Source organism: Meriones unguiculatus, chromosome 2 (assembly GCF_030254825.1).
Source record: "Meriones unguiculatus strain TT.TT164.6M chromosome 2, Bangor_MerUng_6.1, whole genome shotgun sequence".
Classification (NCBI taxonomy): domain Eukaryota; kingdom Metazoa; phylum Chordata; class Mammalia; order Rodentia; family Muridae; genus Meriones; species Meriones unguiculatus.
This window is the reverse complement of record NC_083350.1, coordinates 119705887-119723464: the sequence shown is the minus strand read 5'-3', so window position 1 is coordinate 119723464 and position 17578 is coordinate 119705887. Positions and strand designations below refer to the sequence as shown.

Genomic DNA, 17578 nt, shown 5'->3' with positions numbered 1-17578 from the left:
GCTGCTAACACTTGCTTACAAAATTGGTTTTCTAAATTCAGTTTTACACAATAAGAAAGAATGGTTTTTAGGGCCTGGAGAGATGGCTCAGCTGTTAAGAGTACTGGTTACTCTCCTGAGAATGCAGGTGTAATTGCCAGCACTCACATGGCAGCTCACAACTATCTCCATTTCCAGGGGATATGATGCCCTCACACAAATGCACATAAAAGAAATTAAATAAAGTTAAATGACACAAGCTGGTGATGCCACTCAGTGGGTAGAGTGCTTGCAGGGAGCCTTAGGTCTGGTTCCTAATATCACGTAAAGCAAGGATGGTAGAGCACACCTGTGGCACAGGTGGACGTAGATCAAGAGTTTGAGATTATCCTCCGTCACACGGGGACTTTTCAGGCCACGCTAGGCTGGAGAACTGTCTTTAAAAACAAAACAGAAACCCAGGATGCATGCTGTAGTGATTCTCCCTTTCTGTTTCGGCTCCGAGTCTTGCCTGTGTTAACAGCTTCCCTTCAACCCCTCTCATGGCTTCCCGCTTGCTGACTGTTCCACTTTCCAACCTAGTTATCTTGTCCCTCAGTGGATGGACAGAAATGAACCAACGTGCTGGCTTTCAGCAGCTCACACAATTGCTGTGAACTCCTTGACAATATGACTTTGGAAGACTTTCAAGTGGTAAGCTATTAAACCTTTATTTTGATTCAAGAGTTAAAACAGATTTCATGGGTTTTAGGAAGTAAGGCAGACAAAGCTCTTGGAATGCTTCCTGACACGTAAGTATCCAATAAATCATTATTTATGCAAACATATAGACTGACCACCTATTAAGCAGATAAATAAATATCTAATGTGACCTGGAGAACAACTGGAGAAGAAACAGCCACAACGCAGCTAGAGTCATGGAAAGTGTCAAGCTCACAATAGCTATGGTAATTGCCAAGGGCTCTCTCACAGCATTCCTCTCCAAAAAGAGCAGAATTAGAAACAGGATCTACATCAGACCTTGTCTCAAAAAAAAAAAAAAAAAATCATACACTTAATCTCTTTAAAAAGCTTTTCCGAAAGCTGGGCCTTGTGGTTCAAACCTGTAGTCCCAGCTACTCGTGAGCTTGAGTCAGAAGACTTGTGGAATTCAGGGCTAGTGAGAACATCTTGATAAGACCCTGTCTCTAAAAACCACTTCCTGATGCATCAGAGAAAGCTCATCACATAATGACATAGTAAGGAGTGACTCAAAAACACAGGAAGACAGAAGCAGTTATTGCCAAGTCACTGTGCCTTTGGGCAAACACATTAGATTTAAACTCCCAACCTACTGCCCCAGCCTGCAGGAAACCATGAGCTCAAGCCTGTGAAGGTACTGGCCTCAGACAGCGCGCTAGGTCATCTTTACGTCAAAGGTACAGGAAGACTGGCCTTTCAGGCTGATCAATAATAAAAATTCTGATACAACTAGAAATTACTAGTTTTACACAAAAGAAACATCTGCAAGAACTTAGTGATGTATGGTTCTCCACAGGAGTTTTGAGAGCCGTCTGGGAGGAAAGAAGAGATTCTACAAGGACCATGGACTTGAGACAAACCACATTAGAGGTGAAGGAACATGAACACAAGGTAAGATGCTCACGCCTAGAACCCTGCCAAGCAGAAGGTACCAGAAGGAGCTATCGCCTCTAATGTCCCTAATAGTTTGATCTCTTGAATCCAGAGGGGAAAAGTGGATTCATGCAGAAGAAACGTATGCCTAAATCCCACTTCTAGATTCTGCACATATTTAGCCAAAAGCTGATAAAATTGTGGCCCAAACATTTCTTTCTTGAACTGGAGTGATGAGACCCAGAAGCTGGGTCTGTACAATGCAATGAGGGCTTCAGGAAATAGCAACTTCAAATGAAAATGTATTTGAGCCATAAACTCCTCCCCCAAGTTTTTACAAGAGAAATGAAGACAGACCATAAAAAGATAAGTTATATTCAAGCACATTCCCAGAATGTCTTGGGGCATCAGAAAACATTGTCCAGACAAGCATTCAGGAGAAAATGATACTTCTGCTCATTTTGCACCTAGAAAGATGCTATCGATTATCAAGTGACAAGAGAGGCATTGAAGGTGCTTCCATTTGTACTGTTATCCTAGTGGAAAAGGTAACTAGAAATTTGGCACAAAGCATACATAATTGTATGAGAGCACAAGATGTCTCGGAACCTCATTATGAAACCAAGAAGGACTCCTGCTCCTCACGTTGGTTAATCATGATCTTGAGTGTACATAAGCACTTGTACCCAAAATGTGTGATCAGTTTGACCCTGTATCAGAGAGAATGGACCCCTTAGTGGTGCTTGGGTGAGCATGGCTCGGAAGCCATGGTGGCAAACGTCCACAGTTACAGGAATCTTTCACTGAGTTAGTGACTTTTTGGGTTCTTTTTCTTCCGAACTGGAAGAAATCCACACACCACAGATGGTGAGTTTCAGAAATGAGCCTTTTATAATAAGGAACTTAAGGGAAGAAAGAAGGCAGGCTCTCGTGTAACTAGAGGGGTCCGAGGAGCCGGACACCATTGAGCCCCTGCCTTGGAGTTAATCAGCTTTACTGGATGGAGGAAGGGAGAGGAGGAATGGGCTGACTCTACCAGTTCTCAGGTGTCAGGGTGTCTTGAACTTTCAGTCACGTCTACAGCACAGTTTCCAGGAAAGGGTTACTCCTTCAGGGGGAAAGAACTTAGGAAAAACCAGACCCCCTTTCTGGAATTCCCCACCCTCTGGCCATGGTGGAACCAGAGACAATTTAGTTTAAACACTTCTGGCATCTTTGTCCTCCAGGGAGGACAGTTCCAATTTTTAGCCAAGAAGGAAACCAGGAGGAAAAATAAGTACAAAGTCCAACGCTTGGCCAAGAGGCTATTCCCAACTGTTAGCTTCGCAGACAAGGAACATCAGTCCTTCCAACGGCGTGTCAATGGCTATATCAACCATTCTCCAGACCTCATGTTCAGGAGCAGTTGGCCTAAACAAAATTTACTCCATGTTTTTTAAGAGAGGGAAGAACATGAAGTTGGATGGTTAGGGAGATGGGAAAGGATCTGGGATGGGCTGGGGAGGGGAGAAGAATATGATTAAAATTTCATTCAGCTTGCTTCCAAGCAAGGCAAGAATTTATAATCCTATTCACTCTTGTACCCTGGAGGCTTACCCAGGCCTCGTACAGAAAAAGGACCCTCAATAAATATGTGCTATTTGAAAAAAAGCTTGAAAAAAAGGTAAATTAAGATTTATTAGATTATGAGATATGGTGGATATGTCCATAATCCCAGCAAAAGGGAGGCAAAGAAACTGGTGGCTACTCCACACCCCACCCCCACCCCGCCAAACCCTCTTCAGTTTTAATGTGCTCATGCATTCTCAGTCTGGCTTCTCAGGCTTACGGGTGGTACCTTTTCACAGGTAAGAATGTTTTCAGCCTGTTGCTCATAGGTGGTGCTGAGCAGGTGATGGTGTCTACACACACCAAAGGGATGCAGTGGCCTCCTGAGCCCTGCACTTTCCCTCAAAACAGAGCCAAATGCTGTGTGGTTAAAATGGAGTCACCCAGGACAAGATCTAGCCCAGAAGTTGTTGTTGATCACCATATGGAGCAACTTAGATGAGGCCTGATACACATCATCTGTTATTTTTTTTCTTGAACATAAGTATTCAAGAAATTCATACTTTCAGGCAAAAACACTGCGCAAAGCACAAATGCTGTGTGTCTATAATCCAAGTACCCAAAAGCAGGGGCAGGGGAATCATCAGTTTGAGGCCGGCCCAGGCTACTCAGCAAGACCCTGCCTCAAACAACAACAAAACCCACAATACCCATTACTTAAGCTCACAATCCGTTGTCTCACAATTGAGTTGGGCTCAGCTGAGCAGTTCTTGGAGGGTTTCTTGGGCTCACTCCTAAGTACAGTTAGCCCCCACCTTGGCTAAGTGATGCCTCGTGTGGGAGTGGACTTGTGAAAATGCATCACCTCTTCACAGTGTCACATTATTCTGAACAACTTACCTTCTCCAGTCTGTGCTACTGGTTATTCCTTAGTTATTTCTCTCACTCATGCCAAGAAACATACATTTACCTTCAGCCACTGTTCTACTTCTCTGTTGATTTTTTTTTTTTACGGTGGATTTCTTTTTATAAAGCTGAGTTGTTTTCTATTTTTCTCCCATTCTTTCTAAAACTTACTATCCAAACGTTGAGCCCCCGTAACTCTCCCCAGCTGTTATGGTCAAGACTTCCAGTTACATTTGTGTTGCTAAATCCACAAACCAGTGCCCAGCCCTCATTTTCCCTCACCTCTGGACATGTGACAAGGTCGCTACCCCTTCTTAAAGCGCTCCCTCACCCAGCTTCCTGGCTTTCCCCTGTCCTCCCAGATTCTCCCTCTGAGTCTTTAGGGGTACCTTCTTAAGGTCAAAGTCTTCCAGAATCTCCTTTCTCTCATCTCCCCCTCCCTGGACCTCATCCCTTTGTATTGACTTTCTTGGCAATGTCATCAGGCAATTGATTCTAACTCTCATCAACATGCTAATAATTCTCAAGTTTATACCTACCCTGAACCTCTATCTCAAATCCAAACCCACTTCTTTTGTGGCCTTCCAGATATTTCACTTGGCTATTGTATCTGTAGAATGCTGGTGCAGCAAACTGTTAAAAAAAAAAAAATCATGGCTTAAAACAAGACAAGTTTACTATCTTGTAGCTCTGGAGCTCAAAAGTCTAAATGATATCATTGGGATGATTCAACTGAGGTTATGAACAGGACTGCATGTCTTTCCTGAAGCGCTAGGAAAAAAAAAATCTGTGTTTCATTTTTGGGTTTTTTTTTTTCCCATATGTTAACTTGGAGGGAAAGCTTGCATTCTCTCGAATATGGAACCTTCCATCCTCAAAGCCAGCAATGGCTGGTTGAGTCTCTCTTGCATCACTGCGACACCAGCTCCTCTGTATCTTTCTCCTCCACTTAAAAGCTTATGACTACACAGGGAAATATTTGAATTTTTAAGTTAAGCTGATTAGCCACCTTTGGTTTCCAATTTGCCATGTGACTAAATGGGCCTATAGGTTCTGTGGCCTGGACCTTGGGAAAGCCCCTTTGAGAAGACACAAACACATCAGATGCCAGGCTCGTGTCAAGCACACACTATTAGAACTGGCTACCCCAAGCTGAGCTCACTCAGACCCCCCCCCCAAGTCTCCCTAACCTCGGTAACACTGACCTCACCCTTCTGTCTGCGTCATCCGTCATCCTTATGCTCACTTTCCTTACCTCACATATAACTGACCAGAAAGTCCTGTGGACCTGTCTTCAGGGTGTAATCAGGCTCTGGCGAATCTCATCTCTTCCAGTGACGCTGTCATGGCTCTAGCTTCCGTATCACTCTCCAACCCCGTTAACGGCCTCCCAGGCTGTACTGGTTTCCTAACCCCTCTCTGGTTTCTGACATAGGCCAGCAGGAATGAGCAGCCAAAGCTTACAGGACTTGCAGGAAAGTGGACTACTCTGTATGATACGGTAGTGTTGGCTGCATGTCTTTATTGTTGAGGTTCATGGGTGCATGGATGGTTTTGTTTGTTTGTTTGTTTATATTAGTTTTGGTTTTTGAGACAGGGTTTCTCCATGTAGCTCCCCTGGCTATCCTGGAAACTCACTCTGCAGATCAGGCTGGCCTTGAACTCACAGAGATCTGCTTGGTTATGCCACCAGAATGCTGAAACTAAAGGCATGCACCTCCACTACCCCCTCCCCCTGCACTCCTACCTTTACCCGACATTCCCAGCATTACTTCAGCATGTTAAGCAGACAAATGGGTACAGACTCAGAGTCCCTTGAACCTTGCCTTGTCTTCCACATGTTAAAGGAGGCAATCTTGTTCAACTTCCCTTTTCTGACTAAAGAAATTTCTTGCAAAACAATTTCCTTCAAGCCCCTTTCTAGGAATTCATCACATAACTAAAAAAGATGCACTATCAGAATCATCACCATCTCTGGACAGACTTTCCATCTGTCTATCTACGTACGGGCAGCGCAGAGACATTGCCCAGGCAACTTTATCTGCAGAAGACAAGCTTTGTGTACAGGGACATTCATGGGGCTACTGTCTGATTTTGGGTTTACATAGCAGTTCTAAAACTTACTTTCTATCACTCAAATTTCTCTACATTAAATCATTTGCTGTGTCTCAAAACTCCCCACAGTCCTTTCTTTCTATCTCATCTGTGAAGAAGGTACGTAAGTTTCAGAATCTCGCTGGGTTATCAGGTCCTCAGCCTTCCGTGATGCCCTTATGCACATAAAAGAATTTATATTTCTTCCTCTCCTCTTTGTCTGTTGTCATTTCAATGACCTTCTGTTGTTGCTCATTTCAATGATCATTTGTAGGGTGGAGGGAAACCTCTGCTCTTTACTTTATACTTGTCCAAATCCACTGGATGAGGGTAGGACCCCAAAAGAGAACCCTGATATAAAGTTTGGGCTTTGGGTGACAAGGATAGGTTTGTGTAGGCTCACTGATCATGTCAAATGGATCTGCCAGGGGGAGAGTGTTGATTGGCAGGGCAGGGGAGCCAAGCATGTGGACAGGTCATTTATGGGAGACATTTGTACCTTTCTTCCACATTTGCTCTTAAGAAAGCTTATTGTGTTGTTATTGTCTTGTTTCGTGATGGGTCTTACATAGTAGCTCAGTATGCCCTAGCAGTCACTATGCAATCCAGTCCGGCTTCAAATCCATGGCATTACTCTTGCCACAACCTCCATGGTGCTGGGATTACAAGTATGAGTCAATAACACAACACCAGCCTCTTCCCGAGACGTCTCAGCTTCATAAAAGCTGCTTTGCAAGGTCCACCATCCCAGTCAGTCCTCCCACACCTCTGACCTCTTCTTCCTCAGTGGCCTTACTCCACCCATGTGGCCTTCCTGCTTTCTCTACAGCTCAGGGAAATGAGATGAGCGGTGGATTAAAGAAAGCCAGATGGCCTCAGGACCAGCCACAGATGGGGAGAGTAAGAATCTACAAAACACAATTTTCTTCACTTCTAGAAACTGTCATTGTCGAACCAAAATAGAGGGACTTTACAAAATGGAGTGTCCATGGCTAACATTTCTTTGGTCACTCTGTCACCAGCTATTACTGCCCTTAGGTAGGAATAGTAAGAGAAGGAAACCCATAATAAAAAGTAATACACAAGATTTACAAGGAAAAAGCTAAAATGTAACACATCAAGGCTACACTGGTCTAGCCATAGAAACATGCAAATGCTTGCATTTTTATACTTAGATTAAGACCACACACTGTTTACCTCTGGCCCCGGGTATATACTGAAGTCCAGGACAGTAGACTGTGCTTTCCTTTACTATGCTTGTTCTCCTTTTCCATGGACTGATTTTGTTTTCTTTCTATGGTGCTGAAGCTTGAACCCCAGGTCTCATGTAAGCACACTACCCTTGAGTAATAGTCTTAGCCCCCGGATGCACAGATCTTATCCTGGCTGCTGCAGCCCCGCAGACTCTTGTCTGCTCAGAACTAACACAAAGGGCAGAGGAGATTAACTAAATCCTCATGGCTGCTGTGTTTCCACATAGCTTTGTCAATTAGTCCTGGGATTCAATTGGTGACTGCTGAGTCCTGAAATGCACTATTCTTTACCAGTTCAAATACTGGCACCAGGGCAGAGCACACTGATCCTGTTTCAAAATGTCAAGTTCCGATGTTTGCAGTGTTGGGAGCTGTACAAACATCGTGCCTGAGCAGAGGAAAACTCCGAGTGGTGGTACTGGCCTAATGCTGTCAATCCTTACAGCAAATGGAATCCCAGAAACTCCCGGAAACATCGTTCTGTTTTCACCAGTGAGGACAAAACAGAGTAAGAATTGTTATCTGGAAGCTTAGCTTCAGTGGGAGCAAACTCCCAGCGTACACAGTAGAACATGGCAGTGTCTCTGTACACCTAGAGAAGCTAAGCAAGAAGGAGGACCCTAAGGAAGTTGCTTGATCCTCATTCAGAAAGGCAAATGGGATAAACATTGGAAGCAGGAGAAAACAGGGAATAGGACAGGAGCCACCACAGAGAGCCTCTGAAAGACTATCTAGCAGGGTATCAAAGCACATGCTGAGACTCATAGCCAAACTTTGGGCAGAGTGCAGGGAATCTTATGAAAGAAGAGGGAGATAGAAAGACCTGGAAGGGACAGGAGCTCCACAAAGAGAGCAACAGAACCAAAAAACAAGTGGTCTTTTCTGAGACTGATACACCAACCAAGGACCATGCATAGAGGCAACCTAGAACCCCTGCACAGATGTAGCCTATGGCAGAGCAGCCTCCAAATAGCTTCCCTAGTAATGGGAACAGGGACTGTCTCTGACATGAACTGATGGACCTGTTCCCCCACCAAGGGGGGAAGCAGCCTTACCAAGCCACAGAGGAAGACCGTGCAGCCAGTCCTGATGAGACCTGATAGGCTAGGGTCAGATGGAAGGTGAGGAGGACCTCCACATCAGTGGACTGGGGAAGGGGCATGGGAGGAGAAGAGGGAGGATGGGATTGGGAGGAGATGAGGGAGGAGATAAATGAGGCTGAAAGAGTATTTATTTGGTTGAGACAGAGACTCCAGGCTAGCCCAAGCTAGCCTTAAACATAAGGACTGGGAATATAGGTAAGTTCCACTTCACTTGGTTTGTTTGTTTGTTTTTTGTTGTTGTTGTTTTTGTTTTTTATTTTTATTTTTTTAGACAGACTCTCATTATGTAGGTCTGGTTAGCCTGGAACTTGTCACATAGACCAGGCTAGCCTCAAACTCATAGAGGTCAGACTGCCTCTGCCTCCCAGGTGCCACCACCTCCTTTATTTATTTTTACTATCCAAATTTAAGTGTAGATATTAAATATAAAGAACTGTAAGCTAGGAAGAATGTGAACACTACCACAGAGGAGAAGAAAAAAATGAAGACAACAGCACATCAAATGTCATCTAAGCCAAGGTCACCCAGAAGACTCTTCCAGAAATTTGGACATGGCCTTGAAAGTGGAGAAGGAAGGAAGAGGGATGTGAAAAGGAAAACTCAGAATTTGGAAGTTAAATAAAAGAATTTTTAGAGTGACAAGTTACAATGACAACATGATTATATTTTTTGATAATTAAGAGTAATTGGAGTTTGAGATTTAAACTCATTTCTTTTTTAAAAATATTTTTTATTTATTTTATGTGTATGATGCTCTATCTTCATGTACATATACATGCCAGGAGAGAACATCAGATCTCAATATTGATGGTTGTGAGCCACCATGTGGTTGCCAGGAATGGAACTCAGGACCTCTGGAAGAGCAGCCAAGTGCTCTTAACTGCTGAGCCATCTCTTTGGCCCTTAGACTCATTTCTTCTTTTTTTTTTTTTTGTTTTTTTTAATTTTTTTTATTTTATTATTATTTTTTTAATCAGTTACATTTTATTAACTCTGTATCCCATCTGTGTCCGGATCCCTCAGTCCCTCCCTCCCTCCCTCATCTCCACCATGCCCCTTTCCAAGTCCACTGATGGGGGGGGAACCTCCTCCCCTTTCATCTGACCCTGTTTTATCAGGTATCTTCAGGACTGGCTGCAAAGCCCTCCTCTGTGGCCTAACAGGACTGCTCCTCCCTTCGGGGGTGGGGAGACCAAAGAGCCAGTCATTGAGGTCCTGTTAGAAATAGTCCTTGTTCCCCTCACTTTGGGAAACCAATTGGTTACTGAGCTACCACAGGCTACATCTGAGTGGAGGTTCTAGGTTATATCCATACATGGTCTTTGGTTGAATGTCAGTCTCAGAAAAGACCCTGTGCCCAGATATATTTGGTCCTTGTGGACCTCCTATCCTTTCCCCATCAGACTAACTCCCCTTCTTTCTTATGATTCCCTGTACTCTGGCAAAGGTTTGGTCGTGAGTCTTTGCTTTGAAAACACTGCTAGTTAGAGTCTTTCAGATGCGCTCAGTAGACTCCTGTCATACGTTCAATGCACATCCCATCTGTCTTTCTAAACGAGGATTGATCATCTTACCCCATGTCCACTCAATTGATTATCTTTTTTAGGTGTATAGATTTCATTATGTTTATCATATCTTATAGGTCTATATAAGTGAGTATATCCCATGTTTGCCTTTCTCCTTCTGGGATATTTCACTCAGAATGATCTTTTCTAGATCCCACCATGGGCCTGCAAATTTCATGATTTCCTCCTTTTTGATTGCTGAGTAGTATTCCATTGTGTAAAAAATACCACAATTTCTGTACCCATTCCTCCGTTGATGGACATCTGGGTTGTTTCCAGGTTCTGGCTATTACAAATAAAGCTGCTATAAACATGGTTGAGCAAGTATCCCTTTTGTGTACTTGAACGAACTTTGGGTATATACCTAGCAGTGGTATAGCTGGGTCTTGAGAAAGCACTATTCCTAATTGTCTTAGAAAGCGCCAGATAGCTTTCCAGAGTGGTTGTACCAGTTTACATTCCCACCAGCAGTGGAGGAGGGTTCCCTGTTCTCCACAACCTCTCCAGCATGTGTTGTCGCTTGAGTTTTTCATCTTGGCCATTCTGATGGGTGTAAGGTGAGATCTCAGGGTCGTTTTGATTTGCATTTCCCTGATGGCTAATGAGGATGAGCATTTCTTTAAGTGTTTTTTTGCCATTCAATATTCCTCTACAGAGAATTCTCTGTTTAGCTCTGTTCCCCATTTTTTAAGTGGATTATTTGGTTTGCTGCTTTTCAGCTTCTTTAGTTCTTTGTATATACTGGATATTAGTCCTCTGTCAGATAACGGGTTAGTGAAGATTCTTTCCCAATCTGTAGGCAGTCGTTTTGTTTTGATGATGGTGTCCTTTGCTTTACAGAAACTTTTCAGTTTCATGAGGTCCCATTTATTGATTGTTGCTCTTAGAGCCTGTGCTGTTGGTGTTCTGTTCAGGAAGTTGTCTCCTGTGCCAATGAGTTCTAGGCTGTTCTCCACTTTTTTTTCCAATTGATTTAGGGTATCTGGTTTTATGTTGAGGTCCTTGATCCACTTTGACTTTAGTTTTGTGCAGGGTGATAAATATGGATCTATTTTCATTTTTCTGCATGTAGACATCCAGTTGGTCCAGCACCATTTGTTGAAGATGCTGTCTTTTTTCCATTGAATGGATTTGGCTTCTTTGTCAAATATTGAGTATTCATAGGTGTGTGGATTTATTTCTGGGTCTTCTATGTGGTTCCATTGATCCTCCTTTCTGTTTCTATGCCAATACCATGCAGTTTTTATTACTGTTGCCCTGTAGTACAGCTTGAGATCAGGGATGGAGATACCTCCAGATGATCTGTTGTTGTACAGGATCGTTTTGGAGATTCTGGGTTTTTTGTTTCTCCATATGAAGCTGAGAATCTTTTTTTCAAGGTCTGTAAAGAATTGAGTTGGTATTTTGATGGGAATTGCATTGAATCTGTAGATTGCTTTTGGCAGTATGGCCATTTTCACAATGTTAATCCTACCAATCCATGAGCACGGGAGATCTTTCCATCTTCTGATATCTTCTTCGATTTCTTTCTTCAGAGACTTGAAGTTTTTCTCAAACAGGTCTTTCACTTGCTTGGTTAGAGTCACACCAAGGTACTTTATGTTATTAGTGGCTATTGTGAAGGGTGTTGTTTCCCTAATTTCTTTCTCAGCCTTTTTGTCTTTGGTATATAGGAGGGCTTCTGATTATTTTGAGTTGATTTTGTATCCTGCCACTTTGCTGAAGGTGTTTATCAGCTGAAGGAGTTCTCTGGTTGAATTTTTGGGGTCGCTCATGTATACTATCATATCATCTGCAAATAGTGACACTTTGACCTCTTCCTTTCCAATTTGTATCCCCTTGATCTCCTTTAGTTGTCTTATTGCTCTGGCTAGGACTTCAAGTACTATGTTGAAGAGATATGGGGACAATGGGCAGCCTTGTCTTGTCCCTGATTTCAGTGGGATTGATTTAAGTTTCTCTCCATTGAGTTTGATGTTAGCTATAGGCTTGCTGTATATTGCCTTTACTATCTTTAGGTATGTGCCTTGTATCCCTGATCTCTCCAAGACTTTAAACATGAATGGGTGTTGGACTTTGTCAAATGCTTTTTCGGCATCTAAGGAGATGATCATGTGGTTTTTCTCTTTCAGTTTGTTTATGTAGTGGATTACATTGATGGATTTCCGTATGTTGAACCACCCTTGCATGCCTGGAATGAAGCCTACTTGGTCATGGTGGATGATATCTTTGATATGTTCTTGGATTCGGTTTGTAAGTATTTTATTGAGCATTTTTGCGTCAATGTTCATAAGAGAGATAGGCCTGAAGTTCTCTTTTTTTGTTGGGTCTTTGTGTGGTTTAGGTATCAAGGTGACTGTGGCTTCATAGAATGAGTTTGGTAGTGTTCCTTCTGTTTCTATTTTGTGGAATAGCTTGAGGAGAATTGGAGTTAGCACTTCTTTGAAGGTCTTATAGAATTCTGCACTGAAGCCATCTGGTCCAGGGCTTTTTTTGGAGGGGAGACTGTTAATGACTGCTTTGATTTCCTTGGGAAATATAGGGCTATTCAGTCTTTCTACCTGATCTTGACTTTGTTTTGGTAGATGGAATCTTTCAAGAAAATTATCCATTTCATTTAGATTTTCAAATTTTGTGGCATATAGGCTTTTGTAGTATGACCTAATAATTGTTTGGATTCCTCAGTGTCTGTGGTTATGTCCCCATTTTCATTTCTGATTTTGCTGATCTGGATAGTTTCTCTCTGCTTTTTAGTTAGTTTGGCTAAGGGTTTGTCTATCTTGTTGATTTTCTCAAAGAACCAGCTTTTTGTTTGATTCTTTGGATAGTTTTATTTGTTTCTAATTGATTGATTTCAGCCCTTAGTTTGATTATTTCCAGCCATCTGCTCCTCTTGGGTGTATCTGCTTCTTTTTTTTTCTAGGTTTTTCAGTTGGGCCATTAAGTTGTTTGTATGTGATGTTACGTATTTCTTCTTGCAGGCACTTAGTGCTATAAATTTTCCTCTGAGCACTGCTTTCAATATGTCCCATAAATTTGGGTATGTTGTGCCTTCCTTTTCATTGAATTCTAGGAAGTCTTTAATTTCTTTCTTTATTTCTTCCTTAACCCAGCTGTCATTGAGTAGTAAGTTGTTCAGTTTCCATGTGCGTGTCGGCTTTTTGTTGTTTCTGTTGTTGTTGATGTCTAGCTTTAGTCCATGGTGATCAGATAGTATACAAGGGATTATTTCAATCCTTTTGTATCTGTTGAGGCTTGCTTTGTGACCCACTATATGGTCTATTTTGGAAAAGGTTCCATGCGGTGCTGAAAAGAAGGTGTACTCTTTTGAGTTTGGGTGAAACGATCTGTAGACGTCTATTAGGTCCATTTGATTTAGGGATTCTGTGAGTGCTTTTATTTCCCTATTTGGTGTTTGTCTAGTTGATCTGTCCCTTGGTGAGAATGGAGTGTTGAAGTCTCCCACTATTAAGGTATTAGGATCAATGTATGATTTAAGCTTTAATAATGTTACATTTACAAATGTCGTTGCTCTTGTATTTGGGGTATAGATATTCAAGATTGTGATGTCCTCTTGGTGAATTTTTCCTTTGATGAGAATATAGTGGCCCTCCTTATCTTTTTTGATTAACTTGGGTTGAAAGTCTATTTTATTAGATATTAGGATGGCTACTTCAGCTTGTTTTCTGGAACCATTTGCTTGAAAAACAGTTTTCCAGCCCTTTACTCTGAGGTAGTGTTTATCTTTGTTGTATAGGTGTGTTTCTTGGATGCAACAGAATGTTGGATCCTGTTTCCTTAACCATTCTGTTAGCCTGTGTCTTTTTATTGGTGAGTTGAGTCCATTGATATTGATAGATAATAGTGACCAATGCATGTTAGTTCCTTTTGTAATGGAGTCGGTGATCTAACCCTGTTTCATTGCTTGTTTTCTTTTCATTTTTGTTGGGATATTATCTGAATGCCCTGTTTTCTTGGGTGAATTTGTTTTCATTGGATTGGAGTTTTCCTTCTAGTATCTTCTGTAGGGATGGTTTGCTGTGTAGATATTGTGTAAATTTAGTTTTGTCACGGAATATTTTGTTTTCTCCATCTATGTTGATTGAAAGCTTTGCAGGGTATAGTAGTCTGGGTTGACATTTGTGATCTCTTAGAGTCTCCATGATACTTGCCCAGGCCCTTCTGGCTTTCATAGTTTCTGATGAGAAGTCCGGTGTGATTCTGATAGGTTTACCTTCATATGTTACTTGGCCTTTTTCCCTTGCTGCTTTTAATATCTTTTCTTTGTTCTGTAGATTTAGTGTTTTGACTATGATGTGACGTGATGTGTTTCTTTTCTGGTCTAGTCTATTTGGAGTTCTGTAGGCCTCTTGTATATTTATGGACATCTCTTTCTTTAAGTTGGGAAAATTTTCTTCTATGATTTTCTTGAAAATATTTTCTGGACCTTGGAGTCTGGAGTCTTCTTTTTCATGAATTCCTATTATTCTTAGATTTTGTCTTTTCATAGCATCCTTGATTTCTTGGATATTTTGTGATTGGAACTTTTCTGATTTTACTTTTTCTTTGAGAGAAGTATCCATTTCTGCAAGTGTGTCTTCAGCTCCAGAGATTCTCTCTTCTATCTCTTGTATTCTGTTGGTGATGCTTACTTTTGTGGTTCCTGATCTTTTCTCCAAGTTCTCCAGCTCAAGGGTTTTCTCATTTTGTGTTTTCTTTATTGATTCTAATTCTGTTTTCATGCCTTGCACCATTTCTTTCATGTGTTTGAATTTGGATTCCTGTCTCTCTACAATGGCCTCTATTTCTTTTTTCATTTCCTTTTTATATGCCACTAATTTTTCCTCTGCTTGTGTATCTATTTGTTTGTCTATGTTTGCCTGTGTTTCTTTAAGGATATTGTCTATTTCTTCTTTCTTTGCCTCCAATTGACTGGCCAGCTCTTTGAAAGACTTGTTCATTTCCTCCTTATGAGCCTCAAATAATTGGGCAAGCATGGCTTTAAAATCATTTTTCTGTGCTTCTGCTGAATTGGAGTATCCATCGATTTTGGGGTTTGCTGGTGAAGTCATGATGTCCTGATTTATATTGGAAGTGTTCTTTCGCCTACCCCTGGCCATTGGCTTATCTGAAACCTTCCCTGTTTGTTTTTGGATTCTGCAGATCAGACTGGTGCTGTCTCTCTCTGGTGTCTGGAGAGTTCTTCAGGAAGCTGAGAACTCTCAGCGTGTGCTGAGGACTAGCTGTACAGGCAGGTCACTTGGCAGAGATCGTGCTATCTGGGGCTCTCTGCTCTCTGGTTTGGCCCTGCTTCTTTGATGTGCTCCGGCAGTTCTGTGCTGCTGGCGGTCACTGCCAGGTTCTGAGGTCTTGCTGCAGCTGGAGATTTCAGGGTGGTCACTTCAGCAGGGATGGGGTAACCAGGCTCTCTGTTCTCTGGTTTGGCCCTGGTTAGTCTTAAACTGGAGGGCTGTGGTGCCCCGCCAGTTCAGTGCTGCTCCGCCGCCACGTCCCGCTGTAACTGGAGACTGGGTCGCTATTCCCAATGCTTTCTGGGAAGTCCTGGGGTCTCTTCGTTGTGCTCTCCAAGCTTGGGAGGCCCAGCGCCTGGTGTGTCCAGGTTGTATGACGTTTCTGCCTGGTTTTGGTGAGTATATAGCGTATTCTCTGTCACTGTGGGATTGGGCGGGTCGTATGTCAGTGATGGTGATCCTGCGGAGCTAGTATGGCATCTAGCAGATTCGCGCCCTGGGAAGATGGTGCAGCCGCCGTGCGACTGGGACTCTGGGACACTTACTGCTGGCTTTTGCCTGCCGCTAAAGTGCTTGGGGCTCCGTCTCAGCGGCTGTATACCCCAGGCAGTTAGGTCTGCGCTGAGAAAGATGAGTCTGCTGTGCTGAGGAGGAAGGAGGTCTGGGGGGAGTGCCGCAAGATCAAAGGATCGTTTCTCTCCTTCCCCAAACAAGTCCCCGGGTGACCCGAGACCAAAGTTTTCACCTCCTGAGACGTTCCCTGTTATTTAGAAAGCCTCACCGTGGTTTTCCTGGGTTAGGGGTCCTTCCATTCGCCAACTCAGAAGTTCAGGTATCCCACCGCTCAGAAACTGTGTGTGCTAGTCGCCATCTTGGCTCTAGACTCATTTCTTAACTCCTCCTCATTTTCCTTTTCCTCCTCCTTCTGCTGCTGTCCAAGACAAGATTTTATCGTATAGTCCATGCTGGCCTCAAGTTCTCCCTGCCTCAGCCTCCTTTATCCTGGGGTTATAGGTGTCTATCACCACACACAGCTCTTAAGTATTTGGGAGAAGATGATTATATGTGCAGCTAAAACAAATTCTGGGTCTATAAAAACTATACTCCAGCTACTAGCATTTACCAGCCTTCTCTAACATGGTAGGTACTATGCTAGGAGCCATCCACATATTCTTACCGAGATGTTCCAGAGGAATAAGTACTTAGAGACTGGTTGAGTATTTTCTACTTGTTTATACATGCTCTAATTCACTCTGGTTTGTGCCAAAGGATGCTAACTGTTATGAGCCACACCAGCGACCCACTCTGTCCTGTTTCTTGTTGAGGTTGGCCAGTGGGTGGGTTGATGGGGAACGAGGCTACGGATGTTTTCCTGACTCCCTGTCTTATTTCCAAGAAACTATTTCCACTTCCTTTGTTGAAGGTCCCAGCTCTTCAGGTAACTCCAGATTTCAGGTCTCTCAGCCATAAGCATTGCTTCCTTCCATAGACCTTCGAACACAGTGGAGAAGAGGCTCCCTGATAGTGCCTGCCTCAGAGAACTGCATTTTTTAAAACTAGTTTCCACAAAACTTATATACAATTTGGCAATTAGTGTCTCTCCAGTTACCCACTTGGGATGTTTAGTTTCCTTCTATGACACCTACCACACAGAAGTTCAGAAGCAGAATCAGAACAACAACTTCTCAGAGCCAGGTGTGGTGGCACACACCTTTAATGCTAGCACTCAGGAGACTGAATGAGGTGAATCTCTGAGTTCAAGGCCAGCCTGGTCTGCAGAGTGAGTTCCAGGAGAACTCAAACAAATAAATACCTCCCACAAACAAAATGAAACAAAAGAAAACAAGGCTAACAGCGCCTCAGAGGTAACTAAGACAATGTCTTCGGTCTCGGATAGGTTTAACACCCCGATTAAACTGAGAGTTCTCTTTGTTGTTTATGCTCACACTAAGCCAGACATTCATTATGTCTTAATTCAATCTCATCTGGAATGGCGAAGCATTTCTTTGACGACTCCACGGTGATGTCCCCGGGCACACAGGTCAGGGTGGTGTATCTGAAGACTGGGCTCAGAATCTTGTGACTGCTGTAATGTAAAAGAAATAGGAAGGGAGGAAAGAATTGACAGTCCAGGGGCAGAGCAGGAGGGCAGCCTCTCTTAATCCCTGGGGACAGAAACCCTGGCTCTGCAGAGAACTTTAGGCCTCTTTGCCAGCAAAGGCGTCTTCTAATTAGAGACGGGGTCAGACCCCGAGCGAGCAAGG

At 42.9% G+C, this 17578-nt stretch overlaps 2 long non-coding RNA genes across 2 annotated transcripts in view; one reads left to right on the top strand and one right to left on the bottom strand.

The window, feature by feature from the left end:
• The first annotated feature begins 586 nt into the window (after window positions 1-586).
• The window catches only part of LOC132652442 (uncharacterized), a 29723-nt gene continuing 12731 nt past the window's right edge, over window positions 587-17578 (top strand). Inside the window, exons 1-2 of the long non-coding RNA XR_009590024.1 lie at window positions 587-672; window positions 1517-1611. This is a non-coding gene — a long non-coding RNA (uncharacterized LOC132652442). The remainder of the gene's footprint in view (window positions 673-1516; window positions 1612-17578) is intronic.
• The window catches only part of LOC132652441 (uncharacterized), a 35315-nt gene continuing 34716 nt past the window's right edge, over window positions 16980-17578 (bottom strand). Inside the window, exon 3 of the long non-coding RNA XR_009590023.1 lies at window positions 16980-17400. This is a non-coding gene — a long non-coding RNA (uncharacterized LOC132652441). The remainder of the gene's footprint in view (window positions 17401-17578) is intronic.